Source organism: Mesoplodon bidens (genome assembly GCF_964165515.1).
Source record: "Mesoplodon bidens genome assembly, chromosome: 12".
NCBI classification, from domain to species: domain Eukaryota; kingdom Metazoa; phylum Chordata; class Mammalia; order Artiodactyla; family Ziphiidae; genus Mesoplodon; species Mesoplodon bidens.
The window spans coordinates 75953266-75968969 of record NC_138168.1 but is presented as its reverse complement, the minus strand read 5'-3'; the positions used below and the strand labels follow the sequence as shown (position 1 = coordinate 75968969).

At 37.7% G+C, this 15704-nt stretch overlaps 1 long non-coding RNA gene across 1 annotated transcript in view; it reads left to right on the top strand.

Annotated features, from left to right (window-relative positions):
* The window catches only part of LOC308626413, a 90082-nt gene that overhangs the window by 33281 nt on the left and 41097 nt on the right, over window positions 1-15704 (top strand). The window lies entirely within an intron of this gene.

The window sequence follows — 15704 nt, the reverse complement described above, 5'->3', positions numbered from 1 at the left end:
AGCGAAATACCCCCAGCAGCTCGATCTGGCAGTATAAAAAGGAAGTGAGCTGTCCCTCTAACTAGATGCAGCCCATAGACATGCTTAGTTTGGCCTGTGGTTTTGGCCTGGACAGTGCTTTACATTTTAATTAGTTACCAAAATAAACACAATGAAATTTAAAAGCCTTATACACAAATGTGAATTTCTGCCCTCTCTTAGAAAATTGGACCCTCAACATTGGGCTTTTATCTCCAGTTTCTCTCAGTCCCATCATCTACATCCCCCAGAAACTGGGGCTCAGTGTCACTTACCACTTGTCTCATCACTTCATTTGTGTATTTTACCTGTCTGGCCCCTGTAGACATTTGATTTTGTGACACTTGAGACAAAAAACATTGTTTTCAAGGAGTAGTGGAAACAAAATAGTCATTGAAGCTTACAAAAGGAAATTTCAGAAAGGTGGCTTTTTGGTTAGAAGGGCATGTATTCCTAGGAATTAAAGGATTAATACAGAGCATTATTCTGAGCAAAATAATTTAGGGTCAGATTAAATCTTGGGACACATAATTCTGTCCCGTCCCTAATTTTCTATGTGCCCTCAAGCAAGCTCCTCCACTTTCATATGGAATAGCATATTTTCCAAATTCTAGGTACTATTCACACAAGATGACAAAAAAATATTTTCATGCCATGATCAATGTGTACTATTCCAGAGAAGATCAAAATGTTACCCAAATGAACAGCAGAAAGATTCCATAGCAATACCCCAAATTCCTCTCTCTCTCAAAAGATGAAATCATTGCTTCTTTAATAAACAGGATCTATCAAACAGTAATGACAAGAACAGACACTAATTTGGTAATGTCTGCTGGATAATAAACAAATGTGTTTAATGTGCTGCTGATATTTTTATCACAATTAGAAATGTGTTCACCAAGAACTCTCCCACATAGAATTCTATAAGCAAATCTGCTTTGGACTTAGTCTTTAAAATGTTTGTCTTTATCCATGGTACATACAAACTCCTTTATGCTTTGTTTTATCTGCACTGGCAGGATTTGTGCAGTGATACACCCAGACCTCCAGTTATTTACCTAGTAATTCACCCATACATTCGTTCGAAAGATATTTACCAAGCGCCTACTACATTCCATGTTCTCAGCTTCATTATTGCAATTTACAGCCTAGACGTGGTTCAAACAATGAGGGATATTCAGTTATTATGGAGATGGAGGATGCTCAGTGGGTCCATTGTTCTATTTTGTGGTTTGAATGGGATTACTGAAATTACTGAAGAAATATGTCCTCACATTTGAGTTCCAAAATTAGTAGAAAAGTACCAAACATCTTGGATATATGTTGTCCCCTCTGTTTGTGAGCCAAGCTGGGAGAACTGTCTCCAAAGCAGCCTGATATCTCTGCATCATCAGCTGGCTGGCGTTGTGGGGATAGAGATGATGACGGTTTAATTTTTTTTAATAAATGTATTTATTTATTTACTTTTGGCTGCATTGGGTCTTCATTGCTGCGCGCGGGCTTTCTCTAGTTGCGGTGAGCAGGGGCTACTCTTTTGTTGTGGTGCGTGGACTTCTTAATGCAGTGGCTTTTCTTGTTGCGGAGCATGGGCTCTAGGCACATGGGCTCAGTAGTTGTGGATCGCAGGCTCTAGAGCGCAGGCTCAGTAGTTGTGGCGTGAGGGCTTAGTTGCTCCTCAGCATGTGGGATCTTCCCGGACCAGGGCTCGAACCCATGTCCCCTGCATTGGCAGGCAGATTCTTAACCACTGTGCCACCAGGGAAGTCCGACAGTTTAATCTTTATTATTGTTTATGAAAAAATGCCAGTTTGTTTTTCTTGTCCTATCATTCCTTAAAGTCTGTCTCAGAGCCTTTGGCGTTCTGTTACATTCTGTTTGGCAAATCCTTCAGCCCATGTAGCACACTGTGTTTCCCTTTCTTCCAACTTGACTCTTGGTCACATTAGAGAAATGTATTAGCATCAAATATACTGATTTCCTTCATAAAATATACAGATAATGTCACCAAATAAGGTTTGAGAATGTCTTCAGGGATTTCATCTTAGGCCAGAAAGGTGTGTAATCTGTGATTCTGTTTGGATCTCTTAAGGTTCCAAAATTTCCATTCAGACAGAACCTTTCAGCAATCATTTATAAGCCTGCTTCCTTTCCTTCCTAATGTTAAACCACAGTTAACAGCATCCTGACTACTGTGTACTGAACCACTGCAACAGGTTCCATTTGAGACTACAGCCAGAAGCCCATTAATGCCCTAATGAAAGCAATTTGTATCAACTAAGTCACAATGAAGACACAAGAGGGAAAAGGTTAACCCTGCCAAATGGGAGTCTTATTGAATTAAATGAAAACTGCAGTTCACTCTTTCCTCAGAATCCTGGGTGAAATTCAAAGACACAAGCTACATCAGCCTGAAGTATTTTTGGATTTTGTGTTCTTTTCGCTCTACATCTTAGCACATGCTTATTTCAAAGCTCTTCTACTTTTATTTCACTGTCAAGAAGTTTTCTCTCTGATTTTGAATACAGCAGGATGGAATGATTGAAGGGTGTGTGTGTGTGTGTGTGTGTGTGTGTGTGTGTGTGTTGGGGGGCGGTGTGGAGTCCCAAAGAAAGGAAATCAAGAGAGATCCAAAGGTCTCTTTTCATCAACTGTTCAACCAAAGTACACATGTTCTATTGGGTACTTTCCAAACTGCCAGACTGTGCTTTTCAACTAAAAGTCTCAGCTCCATCAAAGTCTATCTTGTTGGAATTCTTAGAATTGGAAATATATTTTTTGTAGGATTTATTTTCTATTCCCTGAGAAAAAAGTGCAGAAAATGCCCAGGAAAATATTATCATCTTCAACATTCATGAGCATCATGGATAAGCATTTCATTCTAGGTCTTAGAAATATAAGAAAACAAAAGAGGGTAAAGTAGTCTCCCTTTTTTAAAAAAAAACAAACACTAGGAGCTTACAGTTAATTTGAGGAACAGGTCATGTGCATGTAAGTATACAGATAATTAAAGATATATTGGTAAGTGGTATAGACAATAATGATGTAGGAGAGAGTGAGGGGGGAGCTGAAATGGAAAGTTCCATGGAGAAATATTAATGATTTAAATTTGCTCAGGGTTAATGCTCCATGACCTAATATTAACCAGAAGAATGATGACTATTAGAAAGAACTGAAGAAAAAACTTGAGGCAGGGGCTTCCCTGGTGGCGCAGTGGTTGAGAGTCCGCCTGCTGATGCAGGCGACACAGGTTCGTGCCCCGGTCCGGGAAGATCCCACGTGCCGCGGAGTGTCTGGGCCCGTGAGCCATGGCCGCTAAGCCTGTGCGTCCGGAGCCTGTGCTCCGTAACGGGAGAGGCCACAAAAGTGAGAGGCCCGCATACCGCAAAAAAAAAAAAAAAAAAAAAAAAAAAAACTTGAGGCAGAAAACTTTCCTCCCAGTTTTTCTACTACTGATCTATTTTCTTTACCCAGACTACCTGCATTTAATCCTCATACCTAATGCTCTTTGCATTACCACAACTAATTTATCTAGAACAAGGGTCAGTAAACTTTTCTCTGTAAAGAGTGTCAGATAGTAAATATTTTAGGCTTTGTAAGCCATGGAGTTTTTGTCACAACTACTCAGTTACAGATTTGTAACGTGAAAGCAGCCATAGACAATATGTAAGAATTGAATACTGTAATATTCTGATAAAACTTTATGAACACTAAAATTAGAAGTTCATATAATTTTTGTGCATCATGAAATAGTATTCATCTTTGGATTTTTTTTTACTTTGAAATCTTTATTTTAAATTTTGTTTATTTTTTTAACATCTTTACTGGAGTAGAATTGTTCTACAATGGTGTATTAGTTTCTGCTTTATAACAAAGTGAATCAGCCATACATATACATATATCCCCAAATCTCCTCCCTCTTGCGTCTCCCTCCCATCCTCCCTATCCCACCCCTCTAGGTGGTCACAAAGCACCGAGCTGATCTCCCTGTGCTATGCAGCTGCTTCCCACTAGCTATTGATTTTACATTTGGTAGTGTATATATGTCCATGCCACTCTCTCACTTTGTCACAGCTTATCCTTCCCCCTCCTTGTGTCCTCAAGTCCATTCTCTACGTCTGCGTCCTGCCCCTAGGTTCTTCAGAACCATTTTTTTTTCTTTTTTCTTTTAGATTCCATACATACGGGTTAGCATACGGTATTTGTTTTTCTCTTTCTGACTTACTTCACTCTGTATGGCAGACTGTAGGTCCCTTCACCTCACGCCAAACAACTCAATTTCGTTTCTTTTTATGGCTGAGTAATATTACATTGTATATATGTGCCACATCTTCTTTATCCATTCATCTGTTTATGGACATTTAGATTGCTTCCATGTCCTGGCTCTTGTAAATACAGCTGCAGTGAACATTGTAGTACATGACTCTTTTTGAATTATGGTTTTCTCAGGGTGTATGCCCAGGAGTGGGATTGCTGGGTCATATGATAGTTCTATTTTTAGTTTTTTAAGGCACCTCCATATGGTTCTCCATAGTGGCTGTATCAATTTACATTCCCACCAACAGTGCAAGAGGGTTTCCTTTTCTCCACACCCTCTCCAGGATTTATTGTTTGTAGATTTTTTGATGGTGACCATTTTGACTGGTGTGAGGTGATATCTCACTGTAGTTTTGATTTGCATTTCTCTAATGATTAGTGATGTTGAGCATCCTTTCATGTCTTTGTTGGTGATCTGTATAGCTTCTTTGGAGAAATATCTATTTAGGTCTTCTGCCCATTTTTGGATTAGGTTGTTTGTTGTTTTGATATTGAGCTGAATGAGATGCTTGTAAATTTTGGAGATTAAGCCTTTGTCACTTGCTTCATTTGCAAATATTTTCTCCCATTCTGAGGGTTGTCTTCTCATCTTTTTAATGGTTTCCTTTGCTGTACAAAAGCCTTTAAGTTTCATTAGGTCCCATTTGTTTATTTTTGTTTTTATTTCCATTTCTATAGGAGGTGGGTCAAAAAGGATCTTGCTGTGATTTATGTCATAGAGTGTTCTGCCTATGTTTTCCTCTAAGAGTTTTATAGTGTCTGGCCTTACATTTAGGTCTTTAATCCATTTTGAGTTTATTTTTGTGCATGGTGTTAGGGAGTGTTCTAATTTCATACTTTTACATGTACCTGTCCAGTTTTCCCAGCACTACTTATTGAAGAGGCTGTCTTTTCTCCATTGTATATTCTTGCCTCCTTTACCAAAGATAAGGTGACCGTATGTGTGTGGGTTTATCTCTGAGCTGTCTATCCTGTTCCATTGATCTATATTTCTGTTTTAGTGCCAGTACCATACTGTCTTGATTACTGTAGCTTTGTAGTATAATCTGAAGTCCAGGAGCCTGATTCCTCCAGCTCCGTTTTTCTTTCTCAAAGTTGTTTTGGCTATTCGGGGTCTTTTGTGTTTCCATACAAATGGTGAAATTTTTTGTTCTAGTTCTGTGAAAAATGCCAGAGGTAGTTTGATAGGGATTGCACTGAACCTGTAGATTGCTTTCGGTAGTATAGTCATTTTCACAATGTTGATTCTTCAATTCCAAGAACATGGTGTATCTCTCCATCTGTTTGTATTATCTTTAATTTCTTTCATCAGTGTCTTATAGTTTTCTGCATACAGGTCTTTTGCCTCCTTAGGTAGGTTTATTCCTAGATATTTTATTCTTTTTGTTGCAATGGTAAATGGGAGTGTTTCTTTAATTTCACTTTCAGATTTTTCATCGTTACTGTATAGGAATGCCAGAGATTTCTGTGCATTAATTTTGTATGCTGCTACTTTACCAAATTCATTGATTAGCTCTAGTAGGTTTTTGGTAACATCTTTAGGATTCTCTATGTATAGAATCATGTCATCTGCAAACAGTGACAGCTTTACTTCTTTTCCAATTTGGATTCCTTTTATTTCTTTTTCTTCTCTGATTGCTATGGCTAAAACTTCCAGAACTATGTTGAATAATAGTGGTGAGAGTGGGTAACCTTGTCTTCTTCCTGATCTTAGAAGAAATGGTCTAAGTGTTTTACCATTGAGAATGATGTTGGTTGTGGGTTTGTCATATATGGCCTTTATTATGTTGAGGTAAGTTCCTTCCCTCTGTGCCTACTTTCTGGAGGGTTTTTATCATAAATCAGTGTTGAATTCTGTCAAAAGCTTTTTCTGCATCTATTTAGATGATCATATGGTTTTTATCCTTCAATTTGTTAATGTGGTGTATCACATTGGTTGATTTGCATATATTGAAGAATCCTTGCATTCTTGGTATAAACCCCAGTTGATCATGGTGTATGATCCTTTTAACATGCTGTTGTATTCTGTTTGCTAGTATTTTGTTGAGGATTTTTGCATCTATGTTCATCAGTGATATTGGCCTGTAGTTTTATTTTTTTTGCGACATCTTTGTCTTGTTTTGGTATCAGTGTGATGATGGCTTCATAGAATGAGTTTGGGAATGTTCTTCACTCTGCCATATTTTGTAAGAGTTTGAGAAGGATAGGTGTTAGCTCTTCTGTAAATGTTTGATAGGATTCGCCTGTGAACTCATCTGGTCCTGGGCTTTTGTTTGTTGGAAGATATTTAATCACAGTCTCAATTTCAGTGCTTGTGATTAGTCTGTTTATATTTTCTATTTCTTCCTGTTTCAGTCTCAGAAGCTTGTGCTTTTCTGAGAATTTGCCCAATTTCTTCCATGTTGTCCATTTTATTGGCATATAGTTGCTTGTAGTAATCTCTCATGATCCTTTGTATGTCTGCAGTGTCAGTTGTTACTACTCCCTATTCATTTCTAATTCTATTGATTTGAGTCTTCTCCTTTTTTTTCTTGATGAGTCTGACTAATGGTTTATCAATTTTGTTTATCTTCTCAAAGAGCCAGCTTTTAGTTTTATTGATCTTTTTTTTTTTTGTGGTACACGGGCCTCTCACTGTTGTGGCCTCTCCCGTTGTGGAGCACAGGCTCCAGACGCACAGGCTCAGCGGCCATGGCTCACTGGCCCAGCCGCTCCGCGGCATGTGGGATCTTCCCGGACTGTGGCATGAACCCGCGTCCCCTACATTGGCAGGCAGACTCTCAACCACTGCACCACCAGGGAAGCCCAGTGACTCTTATTTTTAAATGTTTAAATAGTTGTTAACTAAGAGACTGATAGAAGGAAGGGCAGGAGATTCTTTTGCAGGAAATACTTTAAATTTGGTTTTATTTTTCCTGAGTTGTGGATTGACAGTAAGTTATCTAGTAAATATATCGTATCAGAAGTTAGAGAAACCAGTTCAATTTCAAAAAAGAAACTAAGGTTAAAAATATATGTTATTCTGTCATTATCATATTAAACCATCTGTGAATCCAAGAGATTTGACGAGATTTCTGAGGTAGACAATTGTTTTAAACAGTAATTCTCAACTCCAGATGTGCAATAGTATCATCTGGAGAGCTTGTGAAAATGCACATTCCTCTGGCCGCATGCCCTGGGATTCTGACTCAGAAGGTATGGGGCTGGGCCCAGGAATTTGCCTTTTTACAGGTGCCTTCTGATGATTCTGAGGGAGAACCTCACATCTACAGCTTGAGAAATTCCTGGGAAAATGGAAGAAGAAAAATTTGAAGAAATGACTTTGGGAATGATTTGGAAGACTGGAGGAAGATTTGTATCCAATGAAGGGGAGAGGAAGAGATGGCTGCAATTTGGAAATGGCTTTGCTACTATCTGCAGAAAACAGAAAATACTGGAATTAGAATTTACCAATTACTTTATCTGTCTTCAAAATTATTTCTTCTGAGTCACGGTTTGAATTTTAAAATAACTTCATGTCACAGACCTCATAAACAGCTTACTATAGGGACTAAGAAGATATCTGGGAACTCATGTCAATTTTCAACCTATCATGAGTTAGAATTCTACTGCTTTAAGTGTCATGCTGTTTTCTTCCACTTACCAAATGCTTTTGCAATAATAAAATCAATTATATTTTCAGATTTAACATTTTTTGTTAAGTGAATTATGTAAAAAGTCTTTATAGATATGAGCATTGTTTTTCACTCTATAAAACACCCTGGTGATGACTCATCCTTATGTGCAGAACTCAAAGAATCTATCATTCACTGCATAAATTACTGTTGAAAAGTTTGCTTTTATTGCTAACTGTGGAAATGAATAAAGCCTTGTGAATATATTTTTTAAGCAGTCTAAATTCCATTTTTTACTAGAGCCACAGCTAGTTCTATAAAGGAAACAAGTCCAACTGAAATTTTAATGATAAAATAATAACTAATTATTTGTTAAATTATTTACTTAATTTCAGTAAATTAAAAATAAATAAATATTAACCAAACATATGTTAGAGTTAAATTTGCCAACTGCTTCATTACAATAAATGATATTAAGCATGAAATCTATCACTGTCTGCTACATGTGGAAATAAACAAAGACTAACCAAATGAGAACAAGCAAAGGTTATTTATTCTGAGCTTGTTATAGAAAAAGAGTCAGCCACTATTACTTGTGTTTGGTAGAGACACAAAGACAGGCAGAGGAGCCAGAAAGCTTTATACAAAATAAAAGGAAAGGCTTCAGGTGTGCTCTAATTGAAGGCTGTTGGTATAGGAAAGCTGTAGGTGGGCTAAGTAGAAGTGGAAAATCCTATGTGATTGGTTAAGGGTCCGTATATGCCCCCTAATTGGCCCTAAGTTGGAAGCCAGGACAGAAGTTAGGGAATCTGTCAGTTATTAATCAAGTCCTGGCCATTTGGGGCTAACTGTTTTAGGGATTATTGTTTAACTTCCTGGGTCAGTTGCTAGTTCCTACAAGTCTGACTTACAGTTAGCAGGCTGGCTTTCTGGGCTGGTTACTATAGATTGTGTGTCAGAGTTCCATTTACATGGTCTGGCCATTGTACATTCAATCTGATGTACACAATGATATCTAGGATTTTTTAGGGCAAAATCAGAGGTAAAGTTAGATAGATCTCCAAGACTTATTCTAGAGCAACAAAATATGCTGAAGAGCTATACAAGTTATTATTTATATTACATGAAAAGAAAAGAAGAAGAACCTATGTAAACAAAACTATAGATGTTTAGTAAACATATAATGTTTAGCTAATATTAGACGTGAATGTATATATTTATCAAAAGTCCTGGAATGTTATAAAAAAAATCATGTAATGGAAATCCCAAGAGAATCACTGAGATACTGGAGGAATTCCTACAGTTCATTCCTAGAACCAAGGGATGGTGGTAGAGGGAGCAGCTCTCTGTGGAGATGTCCACATACGTGTGAGGAGAAGCCTTTGCATGTGGGCGGGACCCTGATGTGGCAAGAGAATGGGTATGGGTCATTCTTCCTTGAACTATGTATTCCAGGGAGGAATTCTAAGATGGAATTCGAATTTTTATTTATAAACTCTAAATGCACCTTCTAGATGTCTATGAAGGTATACTGTCAAGAAAGATAAAATATATTTTATTTGATAGCTTATTAGCTTGGTTTATAATTTTAAAATATTCCAACCTTTGGTATGTAGGCCTCCTTTCGTCCCTCAAATGTTCAGAGCAGGCCTCATAGTGTCTTTGCTGTCCTAGAGCCTGGGGGAAGACCGAAGTTTTTTTTTTTTTTTTTTGCAGTATGCGGGCCTCTCACTATTGTGGCCTCTCCCGTTGTGAAGCAAAGGCTCCGGATGTGCAGGCTCAGCAGCTATGGCTCACAGGCCTAGCCACTCCGTGGCATGTGCGATCTTCCCGGACCGGGGCATGAACCTGTGTCCCCTGCATCAGCAGGTGGACTCTCACCCACTGCTTCACCAGGGAAGCCCGAAGACTGAACTTTGAAGGGTTAAAGAAAGGTGCTATACAGGTAGATCACCCAGTTGGAACCCGTTTTTCCCTCTCTGTTCCAAATCACCTGTCTACACAGAGTAGTATATCTGTCTATAGAAAGCCCAGTTAGAGCACTAGATTAAAAATAACTGCTTCCCAGCCACATAGCACCGGGAGATCAGCTCGGTGTTTTGTGGCCACCTAGAGGGGTGGGATAGGGAGGGTGGGAGGGAGATGCAAGAGGGAGGAGATATGGGGATATATGTATATGTGTAGCTGATTCAATTTGTTATAAAGCAGAAACTAACACACCATTGTAAAGCAATTATACTCCAGTAAAGGTGTTAAAAAAAACTGCTTCCTAATATCTCATTTCTGTATATACAGGAAACATATTACATGAATCTGTATCTAATAAGGAAGACAAATTGCCCCACAAGTTATATTTCCTTGAATACTGTAAAATTATTCCATTCACATTTTTGTTGTTGTTAAAAAAAACAAACCACAAAAATGGAATAGAAATCTCTTAAACGGTAGGAGAAAGGAAATTTCACTCTCCAGTTTTGTTTCTTTTTTCGTTATTAGAAACAATTTCAAGCTTACTAAAAAGTTGCAAGTACCACACAAAGAACCTTTCTCTTCCCTGAAATATTTGAGCGTGAATTGCCCAAATGATGCTTTATTAATCCTGAGTACTTTAGTGTATATTTCCTACAAATAAGGGCATTGTGTTATGTAACCAAAATGTAACCATCAAAACCAGGAAGTTAACATCACTACCCTCTTATGTTCAAGCCCCATTCAGGCTGTGTCAATTATCTCAATAAAGAACATATAAGACCAGGTGAGCTCTGACCACTGTCAATCTTGCTGTCCTCAATCTCCCATCATCCCCACAGGCTGCTGCTACCCAACCATTTTTAATACCTCAGATGCATGGAGCTCTTTTGTACTGGAAGCCTTTTGCATACACATCTTTCTCTGCCTAGAACATTCCTCCTCCAGTGCTTCACCTGCTAAATCCTTCTCTTCTTCCAGGCAGAACTAGTTACTCCCTCAGATAGATTTTCCTTAACTTCCCTAACCTAAGTTAACCCTTTCCCTCAACCTCTTAAGCTTTTTTGTAAAACCTGTGCTTCTCTTTCACTGGACTCCTCAGGTGTGTAGCTGTGTTTTTGTTTGTGAGATTATTTATGAAATGTCTAATTTTCCTTCAATTTCTAAGTTCTGTGAAGGCAAGGATCATAATAATTTTGTTCATCAGCATATACAGAGCACCTAACATAGTGTCTGGAACATAGTAGATGCTCAATAAAAATTCAATGAAAAAAAATATTCTGTTCAAAGTTTGTACAAATCAATGTAAAATTTTAATCAAATTTTCAACAAACAAATCACAGAAATGAGAATTTTAGAAGTTTTGGATTTCTAAAGAGAGAAAGATGAGTGGATGTGTTGGAAAAACAAAGACCATTTTATTTATTGTGACCTATATTAAAGGCAATGATTCCATCAGACAAAAAGTGTGCATATATTTTTCCTTATAAATGTATCTTTTATACATTAGAGGTGTGGCTATGTATCATGTAGCATGCTATTATTCTTTATTTCAAAGTAATTTAAGGTGAGACATAGAAAGTGGATTCTGGTAAGATGCGCTTAGCAGTTTTGCTTAAATGTTTTATTACGGTCAAAATTATTTGAAAAGCACATTTAATATATTACAGACATTTTACTATAAAAGTGATCCTTAAAAAGTTATATGGAATATTTTATAATGCGGTATATATTATAAATAAACACTATAAACTGTATTATTGAGAAAAATACAAATAAGCCCTATAGCATTTTTTTAAAAACCAAACTTGAGTTTAAAATTTTGACTGTTCTTTCTACAAAAATTGATGAATACATTTAATAAAATGATACAATATTATTCTAATATTTGTCTTGCTAAAAATGTCTTTTTTATGTATTATGAGTCTTAAAATTTCTAGTGGCATTTCACTGACTCTGTACATTTAACTTAGAAACTACAAATACTAACTCTGAATGACAGCAAATGGGAAGAGAATTTGATTTATTCAACTCTTTTTTTATTAGTTTCTGCTTTATAACAAAGTGAATCACTCATACATATATATCTGTTACCACATCCCTTCCTTCTTGCGTCTCCCTCCCTCCCACCCTCCCTATCCCACCAGTCCAGGCAGTCACAAAGCACCAAGCTGATCTCCCTGTGCTATGCGGCTGCTTCCCACTATCTACCTACCTTACGTTTGGTAGTGTATATATGTCCATGCCTCTCTTTTGCTTTGTCACAGCTTACCCTTCCCCCTCCCCATATCCTCAAGTCCATTCTCAAGTAGGTCTGTGTCTTTATTCCTGTTTTACCCCTAGGCTCTTCATGACATTTTTTTTTCTTAAATTCCATATATATGTGTTAGCATACGGTATTTGTGTTTCTCTTTCTGACTTACTTCACTCTGTATGACAGACTCTAGGTCTATCCACCTCATTACAAATAGCTCAGTTTCATTTCTTTTTATGGCTGAGTAATATTCCATTGTATATATGTGCCACACTTCTTTTTTTTTTTTTTTGCAGTACGCGGGCCTCTCACTGTTGTGGCCTCTCCCGTTGCGGAGCACAGGCTCCGGACGCGCAGGCTCAGCGGCCATGGCTCACGGGCCCAGCCGCTCCGCAGCATGTGGTATCCTCCCGGACTGGAGCACGAACCCGTGTCCCCTGCATCGGCAGGCGGACTCTCAACCACTGCGCCACCAGGGAAGCCCTGTGCCACACTTCTTTATCCATTCATCCGATGATGGACACTTAGGTTGTTTCCATCTCCGGTCTATTGTGAATAGAGCTGCAATGAACATTTTGGTACATGTCTCTATTTGAATTATGCTTTTCTCAGGGTATATGCCTAGTAGTGGGATTGCTGGGTCATATGGTAGTTCTATTTGTAGTTTTTTAAGGAACCTCCATACTGTTCTCCATAGTCGTTGTACCAATTCACATTCCCACCAGCAGGGCAAGAGTGTTCCCTTTTCTCCACACCCTCTCCAGCATTTATTGTTTCTAGATTTCTTGATGATGGCCATTCCGACTGGTGTGAGATGATATCTCATTGTAGTTTTGATTTGCATTTCTCTAATGATTAATGATGTTGACCATTCTTTCATGTGTTTGTTGGCAGTCTGTATATCTTCTTTGGAGAAATGCCTATTTAAGTCTTCTGCTCATTTTTGGATTGGGTTGTTTGTTTTTTTGCTATTGAGCTGCATGAGCTGTTTATAAATTTTGGAGATTTAATCCTTTGTCAGTTGCTTCATGTGCAAATATTTTCTCCCATTCTGAGAGTTGTCTTTTGGTCTTGTTTATGGTTTCCTTTGCTGTGCAAAAGCTTTGAAGTTTCATTAGGTCCCATTTGTTTATCTTTGTTTTTATTTCCATTTCTCTAGGAGGTGGGTCCAAAAGGATCTTGCTGTGATTTATGTCATAGAGTGTTCTGCCTATGTTTTCCTCTAAGAGTTTGATAGTGTCTGGCCTTACATTTAGGTCTTTAATCCATTTTGAGTTTATTTTTGTGTATGGTGTTAGGGAATGATCTAATCTCATACTTTTACATGTCCCTGTCCAGTTTTCCCATCACCACTTATTGAAGAGGCTGTCCTTTCTCCACTGTATATTCCTGCCTCGTTTATCAAAGATAAGTTGACCATTAATGTGTGTGGGTTTATCTCTGGGCTTTCTATCCTGTTCCATTGATCTATCTTTCGGTTTTTGTGCCAGTACCACACTGTCTTGATTACTGTAGCTTTGCAGTATAGTCTGAAGTCAGCGAGCCTGATTCCTCCAGCTCCATTTTTCGTTCTCAAGATTGCTTTGGCTATTCGGGGTCTTTTGTTTTTCCAAACAAATTTTGAAATTTCTTGTTCTAGTTCTGTGAAAAATGCCAGTGGTAGTTTGATAGGGATTGCATTGAATCTGTAGATTGCTTTGGGTAGTAGAATCACTTTCACAATGTTGATTCTTCCAATCCAGGAGCATGGTATATCTCTCCATCTATTTGTATCATCTTTAATTTCTTTCATCAGTGTCTTATAATTTTCTGCATACAGGTCTTTTGTCTCCTTAGGTAGGTTTATTCCGAGATATTTTATTCTTTTTGTTGCAGTGGGAAATGGGAGTGATTTCTTGATTTCGCTTTCAGATTTTTCATCATTAGTGTACAGGAACGCCAGAGATTTCTGTGCATTAATTTTGTATCCTGCTACTTTACCAAATTCATTGATTAGCTCTAGTAGTTTTCTGGCAGCATCTTTAGGATTCTCTATGTATAGTATCATGTCATCTGCAAACAGTGACAGCTTTACTTCTTCTTTTCCAATTTGGATTCCTTTTATTTCCTTTTCTTCTCTGATTGCTGTGGCTAAAACTTCCAAAACTAAGTTGAATAAGAGTGGTGAGAGTGGGCAGCCTTGTCTTGTTCCTGATCTTAGTGGAAATGGTTTCAGTTTTTCACCATTGAGGACGATGTTGGCTGTGGGTTTGTCATATATGGCCTTTATTATGTTGAGGAAGTTTCCCTCTATGCCTACTTTCTGCAGGGTTTTTATCATAAATGGGTGTTGAATTTTGTCGAAAGCTTTCTCTGCATCTATTGAGATGATCATATGGTTTTTCTTCAATTTGTTAATATGGTGTATCGCATTGATTGATTTGCCTATATTTAAGAACCCTTGCATTCCTGGGATAAACCCCACTTGATCATGGTGTATGATCCTTTTAATGCGCTGTTGGATTCTGTTTGCTAGTATTTTGTTGAGGATTTTTGCATCTATGTTCATCAGTGATATTGGCCTGTAGTTTTCTTTGTTTGTGACATCCTTGCCTGGTTTTGGTATCAAGGTGATGGTGGCCTCGTAGAATGAGTTTGGGAGTGCTCCTCCCTCTGTTATATTTTGGAAGAGTTTGAGAAGGATAGGTGTTAGCTCTTCTCTAAATGTTTGATAGAATTCACCTGTGAAGCCATCTGGTCCTGGGCTTTAGTTTGTTGGAAGATTTTAATTACAGTTTCAATTTCAGTGCTTGTGATTGGTCTATTCATATTTTCTATTTCTTCCTGATTCAATCTTGGCAGGTTGTGCATTTCTAAGAATTTGTCCATTTCTTCCAGGTTGTCCATTTTATTGGCATAGAGTTGATTGTATTAATCTCTCATGTTCTTTTGTATTTTTGCAGTGTCAGTTGTTACTTCTCCTTTTTCATTTCTAATTCTATTGATTTGAGTCTTCTCCCTTTTTTTCTTGATGAGTCTGGCTAATGGTTTATCAATTTTGTTTATCTCCTCAAAGAACCAGCTTTTAGTTTTATTGATCTTTGCTATCGTTTCCTTCATTTCTTTTTCATTTATTTCTGATCTGATCTTTATGATTTCTTTCCTTCTGCTAACTTTGGGGGTTTTTTTGTTCTTCTTTCTCTAATTGCTTTAGGTGCAGAGTCAGGTTGTTTTCTCGAGATGTTTCGTGTTTCTTAAGGTGGGATTATATTGCTCTAAACTTCCCCCTTAGAACTGCTTTTGATGCGTCCCATAGGTTTTGGGTCGTCGTGTCTCCATTGTCATTTGTTTCTAGGTAGTTTTTTATTTCCTCTTTGATTTCTTCAGTGATCACTTCGTTATTGAATAGTGCATTGTTTAGCTTCCATGTGTTTGTAAGTTTTACAGCTCTTTTCCTGTAATTGATGTCTAGTCTCATAGCATTGTGGTCGGAAAAGATACTTGATACAATTTCAATTTTCTTAAATTTACCAAGGCTTGATTTGTGACCCAAGATA